Raw genomic sequence first — 10099 nt, 5'->3', positions numbered from 1 at the left:
TCCTTAAGTTATCTGAGGTAGAGACCATAAAAAACAGTCTTAACTGTGTATAGCATCGCTGAAATCAATACAACCTTCCCAAATTGAACTGGCAAATGGTCTTGTTCTACATATCTTTAATCTGGACCATTTCAACCTGTTGTGAGTTAAATAAATGATGTAGTGAACATCTCCTGCATTTTATGTTGTCTATCCTCTAAGCTACTGCTTACTCCAGTGCCTACCAGTACTTAATGAATTTCTTGATATATCCTTACTGTCATGACACTTGAAATAGCATGGTTAAAAGAAAAGATGGATTTATCAAATACAAATCAGGTCTTACACAAACACAGGAAAAAATGTGCTTATATTAGCTTTATAAACCTGTCACTCAACAATTTCATCTTCCTGTGAATAAGCATTAAATAAAAATACTACATTAAAAGTTCCAAACTTGTTGCATTTGAATTAAATAATTTAGAATTTATTACTGTAAGTATATACTAGCAAGATCCCTTTGGTATTACTACAATGATCTTGTTAATTACAGAACCTACGTTTACTCATGAGATACATCTTTTTTCATGTGTATAGAGATTGTTCCTTATGGTTAAAAACACTAGCTACAAGTAAACTACTAAGATAACAATTTATCTTTACAAATTGGGATTATTTTTTTTTATTTTTTTTTGACTGGAAAAAAGTCCCTCAAGGGTCAATATGGCATCCAGTATTGTTTAACTTATTCATTAATGGCTTGGACAAAGGGATAGAAAGCCTTCTCAGCAAGTTTGCTGATGATACAAAACTGGGAGAGAAGTTCAATACCCCAGAGTGCTGTGCTGCCATTCAGAAGGATCTTGACAGGTAGAGAGATGTGCAGAGAGGAACTTCTTGAAATTCTACAAAGGCAAGTGCAGGGCCCTGCACTTGGAGAGGAGTAACCCCATGCACCAGTACAAGCTGGGGGCTGACCTGCCCGAGAGTAGCTCTGCGGAGAAGGACCTGGAAGTCCTGGCAGACAAAGGCTCGACCATGAGTCAGCAATGTGCCCTTGTGGCCAAGAAGACCAATAGGATCCTGGGGTACATTCGGAAGAGTGTTGCCAGCAGGTCAAGGGAGGTGATCCTCCCCCTCTACTCAGCCCTGGTGAGGCCACACCTGGAGTACTATGTCCAGTTCTGGGCTCCCCAGTACAAGAGGGACATGGAGCTACTGGAGCGAGTCCAGTGCAGGGCTACTAAAACGATTTAGGGGCTGGAGAATCTCTCATATGAGGAGAGGCTGAGGGAGCTGGGCCTGTTCAGCCTGGAGAAGAGAAGACTGAGAGGGGATCTTATCAACGTGCATAAGTATCTGAAGGGAGGGTGTCAAGAAGATGGATGGGGCCAAGCTCTTCTCAGTGGTGCCCAGCAACAGGACAAAAGGCAATGGGCACAAACTGCAACACAGAAAATTCCACCTGAACATGAGGAAAATCTTCTTTACTGTGAGGGTGACAGAGCACTGGAACAGATTGCTCAGAGACATTGTGTAGTCTCCTTCTCTGGAGATATTCAAAAGCTGTCTGGACACAATCCTGGGTGATATGCTTTAGGGGACCCTCCTTGAGCAGGGAATTTGGACTAGATGATACTCAGAGCTCCCTTCCAACCTCAATCATTCCATTATTCTGTGAAAACATATGTCCACTTTTTTTTTTTTTTGGTATTAAAATGAAAAGTGTTGGTGGATATTTTGTAATCTGACAGAGAATTCAAACAGTACTGTAATCAGTCCAACTGCTCTTTTGCTCTGATGCAGAACTGAGTTATCATTACCACTTGCTTCAGAACAGGAAACCTCGGAAGATTTTTATTTTCTGCCTGACTGTGACATCCTCTGCTGAGCTTAAGAGAGCTGACAGAATTAGTACAAAGTAGCATGTGGCAGTTGGCCATAAACAGCAATGCATTTCCGAACAATTACAGCACATTTTTGCTGGTGCTGGGAGACACAAGGATGGAGTCCAAATGCTTAGCCACTTGAGAAGGGCAATTATGCACTGGAAATGCTCTGTCTGGAACAGTCCCTCTTACAAAATGGAAATTACAAACTAAACTGGAAAGACAGAATTAAAACCAAAAGAGTTTCTTTGTCTCATGTGGATTACTGGAACCTCCTGGTCAACCCCACCACTCCTTTCCTCTTCACCCAAAACTTGCCCCAAACAAGGCAGCAAATCACTGTTTCTTTCTTACCAAAACTTACATAGGTATGGTCCTCACTATACCTTATATAGGTATGTTTAAAATGTGTGAAAATTGCCTATATAATGTATCACTCTTAACACCAGTAGTCATACCCTTATGTCTCCTTGCATCTTCAGCAGCACCTTTCTTGACATTTATTCCATATATTCATAATGGGAAAATTCTAGAAAAGTATCTCAGTTGTCCTGGTTCCAGTTAGGACAGAGTTAATTTTCCCTCATAGTAGCTGGTAGGGTGCTATGTTTTGGATTAGGATGAGAAGAGCGCTGATAACATGCTGATGTTTTAATTGTTGTTGATGTTTTAATTGTTGATGTTTAATTGTTACAGCTGACCCAAACTGGCCAAAGGGGTATTCCATACCATCTGACGTCATGCTAAACAATATATAGGGGTGGCTGGCCGGGGTGGGGGGCCGGCTGCTCGGGGATAGGCTGGGCATCGGTCAGCGGGTGGTGAGCAATTGCATTGTGCATCACTTGTTTTCTTACACATTATTATTATTATTACTATTATCATTATCACTATTATTATTATTATTGTTATTATTATATTCCTGTCTTAATAAACTGTCTTTATCTCAACTCACCAGCTTCACTTTCCCGTTTCTCTCCCCCATCCCAGAGAGGGAGGGGGGAGGATGAGCGAACGGCTGTGTGGTGTTTAGCTGCCAGCCGGGTTAAACCACAACAGCCCTTTTGGCGCCCAACGTGGGGCTCGAAGGGTTGAGATATCGACAAATTTGACCAGAGTGTGTTAAACTAAAATTGGTATAAGTATTGGACCTGCTTAATAGTTGCTAGTCACGATGTTGATTGCCTTAATCTCCAGTCTGCTGTACCTGTATTCCAAATTGAGTTTTATAGTGCGTTACTTTCTGTATGTGCTCCCTGTTGCACTGTTTATCCTTTCCGGGCCCTGGTTTAAGATTGTTATGGTACTGTGCGGTGTAACAATGGCTTATGAAATGATGAAATATCTGGTCATGACTTTAACCTGGTATTTGTACTCAGCACTGACGTCGACTCTATACTTTGGAAACCATATCTCGGAAACTATTAGCAATTACACCTATTGCCTGTTTTCGTTAGGGAGCCAATCTGTGAAGGGGACAGGGGAAGACATGTTTCCCTACCTGTTCACTCTCCCTTTCTCCTTCACCACCACCCTCTTATCCCCCGAGGTAGTTACGGTGGTTCTCCAAGATGTTGAATATCCTTGGGATACTCAGACCAGCCTGCTCTTGTTGTTATGTCTCCTGAATGCGCTTCAGATTTTGTTGAGGGTTAAACAACTACTTAGGAATCTCATCCGGAGATCTGTCTTGAGGCGGGATAGTTGCGAGTGGCAGGGAGTGTGGGAGGATATGGGCAGGTTTCTAGAGCAGTGGTCACCTCCAGTGTTTTGGACATTCACCCCTGAACAACTGCAAAATCCTAAAAAGCTGGCAGAATGCTTGAAAAAAAGGTGTCATGACTCTGGCAGTTCCAAAGTGACACAAATCACTGTAGCGTGCTGGGGTCTGGCTTGTGCCTATCGAGCCGCAATTGATGCTACTAGCAACCTAGCTCCAGCCCCTGCAGCTGCTCCAGCTCCAGCTCCTGCAGCCACTCCAGCTCCTGCAGCCGCTCCAGCTCCAGCTCCTGCAGCCACTCCAGCCCCTGCAGCAGCTCCAGCTCCTGCAGCTGCTCCCACTCCTGTGTCTGGGTCAGAGAAACGAGCTGTAGCAGTGCAAGTTGACCCCGCAGAGGGTATTCCAACCCCTGTGGCAGACCCTGTGTCTGGGTTAGAGAAACGAGCTGTAGCAGTGCAAGTTGCCCCTGTAGACAAGGTGAAGAAATGGTATAGAGGCTCAGGTCATTTAGAACGCAGACAGTCTTCTGCTAAGTCTGGGCATAGTGAAGACGAGGCTGGGCCATCAAAGGTGCAGGAGACTGAAGATGAGGATGGGGATGTCGAAAAATCAACAGTAACTACCCGGACTCTATACCAGCGTGAGCTACGAGATGTGCGAAAAGATTTTGGTCGCTGTATAGGTGAGCAGCTTGTCACCTGGCTGCTCCGGTGCTGGGACACGGGAGCCAATTATGTGGAATTAGAGGGCAAGGAAGCCAGGTGGCTGGGATCCCTTGCTAGGGACGCATGCATTGACAAAGCAATTGGAGATGGAGCACGATCTCGCAGCCTCTGGAGGCGTCTCCTGTCAGCTGTGCAGGAAAGGTATCCCTTCAAGGAAGAACTTGTATGTCTACCAGGCAAATGGACCACCATGGAGAAGGGAATTCAGTACCTGAGGGAATTGGCCGTACGGGAAGTCATTTATAAGGACCTAGACGATGCACAAACATCCGCAGATCCAGATGCAGTCCGGTGTACACCACCCATGTGGCGGAAGTTTGTACGGAGTGCACCATCATCATATGCCAGCTCATTGGCAATACTAGCCTGGAAAGCGGAGAATCCCCCAGTGAATGACGTGGCTAAATTACTCCGGCAGTACGAAGGAAATCTCTCCTCTTCCCTACAGGCCTGTGTCTCGGCTGTGGAGAAACTCTCTGAAGAGGTCCACCAACTTAAAGAGAATTTATCTTCCCCTCCACCCGAACAAACCAGTGTCCACCAGCTAAAAGAGAATGCTTTGGAGAAACTTTCTGAAAAGATCCACCAACTTGAAGAAAGATTATCTTCCCCTCCACCTGAACGAACCAGTGTCCACCAGCTAAAAGAGAATACTTTTGAGAAACTTTCTGAAAAGATCCACCAACTTGAAGAGAGATTATTTTCCTCCCCACCTGTACAAACCAGTGTCTCAGCTATTAGGGCTAAACGTTCATCTATGCAGGGAAGACAATATGGTGGGCACACACACTGCGCCACCCTGTGGTTTTACCTACGTGACCATGGAGAGGACATGAGAAAATGGGATGGAAAATCTACTGCGACCCTAGAGGCACGGGTACGTGAATTGCAAAGGAAAACAATTGGGAAAAAGGAGTTCTCTGAAAAGTTTGCTGCTCCATCTTCCAGCAGGCAGTCCTTTAAACACAGAAATGAAGATTCTGACCAGGACTAGAGGGGCCCTGCCTCCAGCCAGGGGGAGGAAAGGGACAATCGAGTTTATTGGACTGTGTGGATTCGATGGCCTGGCACGTCAGACGCACAGAAGGCTTTGGTAGACACCGGTGCACAATGTACTCTAATGCCATCAAGCTATAAAGGGCCAGAGCCCATCTGTATTTATGGTGTGACGGTGGGATCCCAGCAGTTAACTGTATTGGAGGCTGAAGTGAGTCTAACCAGTAATGAGTGGCAAAAGCACCGTATTGTGACTGGCCCAGATGCTCCGTGCATCCTTGGCATAGACTATCTTAGAAGAGGATATTTCAAGGACCCAAAAGGGTTCCGCTGGGCTTTTGGCATAGCTGCCTTGGAGACAGAGGACATTAAACAGTTGTCTACCTTGCCTGGTCTCTCAGAGGACCCTTCTGTTGTGGGGTTGCTGAGGGTTGAAGAACAGCAAGTGCCGATCGCTACCACAACTGTGCACCGGCGGCAATATCGCACCAACCGAGACTCCCTGAGTCCCATCCATAAGCTAATTCGTCAACTGGAGAGCCAAGGAGTGATCAGCAAGACTCATTCACCTTTTAATAGTCCCATATGGCCAGTGCGAAAGTCTAATGGTGAGTGGAGACTAACTGGACTATCGTGGCCTGAACGAAGTCACGCCACCACTGAGTGCTGCAGTGCCAGACATGCTAGAACTCCAGTATGAACTGGAATCAAAGGCAGCCAAGTGGTATGCCACAATTGATATCGCTAATGCATTTTTCTCCATCCCTCTAGCAGCACAGTGCAGGCCACAGTTTGCTTTCACTTGGAGGGGAGTCCAATATACTTGGAATCGGCTGCCCCAGGGGTGGAAACACAGCCCTACCATTTGCCATGGACTGATCCAGTCTGCGCTGGAGCAGGGGGAAGCTCCTGAACACCTGCAGTACATCGATGACATCATTGTGTGGGGTGACACTGCAGAAGAAGTTTTCGAGAAAGGGAAGAAAATAGTCCAAATCCTTCTGAAGGCCGGTTTTGCCATAAAACAGAATAAAGTTAAAGGACCTGCACGAGAGATCCAGTTTTTCGGAATAAAATGGCAAGATGGACGTCATCAAATCCCAATGGATGTGATCAACAAGATAACAGCTATGTCTCCACCAACTAGCAAAAAAGAAACACAAACTTTCCTAGGTGTCGTGGGGTTTTGGAGAATGCATATTCCAAATTACAGTCTGATTGTAAACCCGCTCTACCAAGTAACCCGTAAGAAGAATGCTTTTGAATGGGGCCCTGAGCAACGACAAGCCTTTGAACAAATTAAGCAGGAAATAGTTCATGCAGTAGCCCTCGGGCCAGTCCGAACAGGACCAGATGTAAAGAATGTGCTCTACACCGCAGCCGGGGAGAATGGTCCCACCTGGAGCCTCTGGCAGAAAGAACCTGAGGAAACTCGAGGTCAACCCCTGGGGTTTTGGAGTCGGGGATACAGAGGATCTGAAGCCCACTATACTCCAACTGAAAAGGAGATATTGGCAGCATATGAAGGAGTTCGATCTGCTTCGGAAGTGGTCGGTACTGAAGCGCAGCTCCTCCTGGCACCCCGACTGCCGGTACTAGGCTGGATGTTCAAAGGAAGGGTCCCCTCTACACATCATGCAACTGATGCTACATGGAGCAAGTGGGTTGCACTGATTACTCAGCGGGCTCGAATAGGAAACCCCAGTCGCCCAGGAATCTTGGAGGTGATTATGGACTGGCCAGAAGGCAAATACTTTGGGATATCATCAGAGGAGGAGGTGGTTCATGCTGAAGAAGCCCCACTGTACAACAAGCTACCGGAAAATGAGAAGAAATATGCCTTGTTCACTGATGGGTCCTGTCGTATTGTGGGAAAGCATCGGAGATGGAAAGCTGCTGTATGGAGTCCTACACGACGAGTTGCAGAAGCTGCTGAGGGAGAAGGTGAATCGAGTCAGTTTGCAGAAGTGAAAGCCATTCAGCTGGCTTTAGATATTGCTGAACGAGAAAAGTGGCCAGTTCTCTATCTCTATACTGATTCATGGATGGTAGCAAATGCCCTGTGGGGGTGATTACAGCAATGGAAGCAGAACAACTGGCAGCGCAGGGACAAGCCCATCTGGGCTGCGGCATTGTGGCAAGATATTGCTGCCCAGGTAGAGAACCTGGTTGTAAAGGTACGCCATGTAGATGCTCATGTGCCCAAGAATCGGGCTACTGAAGAACATCAAAACAACCAGCAGGTGGATCAGGCTGCTAAGATTGAAGTGGCTCAGGTGGACCTGGACTGGCAACATAAAGGTGAATTATTTATAGCCCGATGGGCCCATGACACCTCAGGCCATCAAGGTAGAGATGCAACATACAGATGGGCTCGTGATCGAGGGGTGGACCTGACCATGGACACTATAGCACAAGTTATCCATGACTGTGAAACATGTGCTGCAGTCAAGCAAGCCAAACGGTCAAAACCTCTTTGGTATGGAGGACGATGGCTGAAATATAAATATGGAGAGGCCTGGCAGATTGATTACATCACACTCCCTCAAACCCGCAACGGCAAGCGCCACGTACTTACAATGGTGGAAGCAACCACCGGATGGCTGGAAACATATCCTGTGCCCCATGCCACCGCCCGGAACACTATCCTGGGCCTTGAAAAGCAAGTCCTATGGCGACATGGCACCCCAGAGAGAATTGAGTCAGAAAACGGGACTCATTTCCGAAACAACCTTATAGACACTTGGGCCAAAGAACATGGTATTGAGTGGGTGTATCACATCCCCTATCATGCACCAGCCTCTGGAAAAGTTGAACGATACAATGGACTGTTGAAGACTACACTGAAAGCAATGGGTGCTGGGACATTCAAAAATTGGGATACACATTTGGCAAAGGCCACCTGGTTAGTCAATACCAGGGGATCTGCCAACCGAGCTGGACCTGCCCAATCAAACCTGTTACGCACTGTAGAAGGGGATAAAGTTCCTGTAGTGCACGTAAGAAACATGCTGGGTAAAACAGTCTGGGCTACTCCTGCCTCAGGAAAAGGCAAACCCATTCGTGGAATTGCTTTTGCTCAGGGACCTGGATGCACTTGGTGGGTAATGCAAAAGAATGGGGAGGTCCGGTGTGTACCTCAAGGGGATTTGATACTGGGTGAGAATAGCCCATGAGTTGAATTGTAGTATGTTAATTATTATATAATACTGTATGTCATCACTACCATGATTGCTATATATCATAGATGAAAATGGTGATTAATTAGAATGTATTGGAAAGAGTGTAACCTGAGCATGACATAAATGGTATGGAATAAGGGGTGGATATCTGTCCTGGTTCCAGTTAGGACAGAGTTAATTTTCCTCATAGTAGCTGGTAGGGTACTATGTTTTGGATTAGGATGAGAAGAGCGCTGATAACATGCTGATGTTTTAATTGTTGCAGAGCAGTGTTTACACCAGGCCAAGAACTTTTCGGCTTCTCGCTCTGTGCTGCCAGCGAGCAGGCTGGGGGTGCAGCAGGAGCTGGGAGGGGACAGACCCAGGACAGCTGACCCAAACTGGCCAAAGGGGTATTCCATACCATCTGACGTCATGCTAAACAATATATAGGGGTGGCTGGCCGGGGTGGGGGGCCGGCTGCTCGGGGATAGGCTGGGCATTGGTCAGCGGGTGGTGAGCAATTGCATTGTGCATCACTTGTTTTCTTACACATTATTATTATTAATACTATTATCATTATCACTATTATTATTATTATTGTTATTATTATATTCCTGTCTTAATAAACTGTCTTTATCTCAACTCACCAGCTTCACTTTCCCGTTTCTCTCCCCCATCCCAGAGAGGGAGGGGGGAGGATGAGCGAACGGCTGTGTGGTGTTTAGCTGCCAGCCGGGTTAAACCACAACACTCCTTGCATCTTCAGCAGCACCTTTCTTGACATTTATTCCATATATTCATAATGGGAAAATTCTAGAAAAGTATCTCAGTTTTCAATTCTTCATATTTTCCTACTCATGTCTTATGCGCTACCTCACAATTCAATATAACATGACTGCTTGTGTAGGCACCATTTTGCCAGTACGTTTATATGATAGGTAAAGGATGCATGGGGCTAGTAGCCTGCTCTATATATGAGTTATGACTACTGCCTAAAAGCAACTTCTCCTTTCCAAGGGCTGCAACACCAGAGTTCTGTGGGAAAGGAATTCGCAGGGAGCTTTGTGCTGTTTCACACGTCCCTGAGTTAGAGATAATGAGGAAAACAGCGGTAGAACCAAAAACTTGAGCAAGGTCTAGATAAAGTAAATTGGCTACAGTGTTAAAGATGAGCTTTGGGCAGTGGCCAATTGCTGGCTGGCTCAAGGCCCGTGTCTGAGGGTCTCTAACCAATTGTAAGACAGATTTGGGCGCGTGGACAGCGCGTGGGGCTATGGGGAAAGTATATGTAGTAGTGAAAAAGGGCAATAAAGGACTCCTGTTCAAAAGCCATCAGGAGTCCGTGTCTTGCATCCCTTCAGAGTTCCACCCTACTTTGGGAAGCAAGTAAAAGGCAAAGGATATAATTTATAGTGAAAATGCCAACCCCACCAAATACTGAAAAGGCAGATTTTTATGTATCTTTGTCTTATAGAGTAAGCTGTTGAAAATTAAGCTCATATGGTTAAACAATGTAAAAAATAGAGGGGAAAATACCCAACCATTTGACAACTATGTCAATAATAGCTGTAGTGGTAAACAAGTACTCAGTATCATTACTGGAAAGGGCAGTACATCTACCCTTAA

Source organism: Anser cygnoides, chromosome 1, assembly GCF_040182565.1.
Source record: "Anser cygnoides isolate HZ-2024a breed goose chromosome 1, Taihu_goose_T2T_genome, whole genome shotgun sequence".
In the NCBI taxonomy this organism is placed as follows: Eukaryota; Metazoa; Chordata; class Aves; order Anseriformes; family Anatidae; genus Anser; species Anser cygnoides.
Note: the sequence above shows the minus strand (reverse complement) of the source record.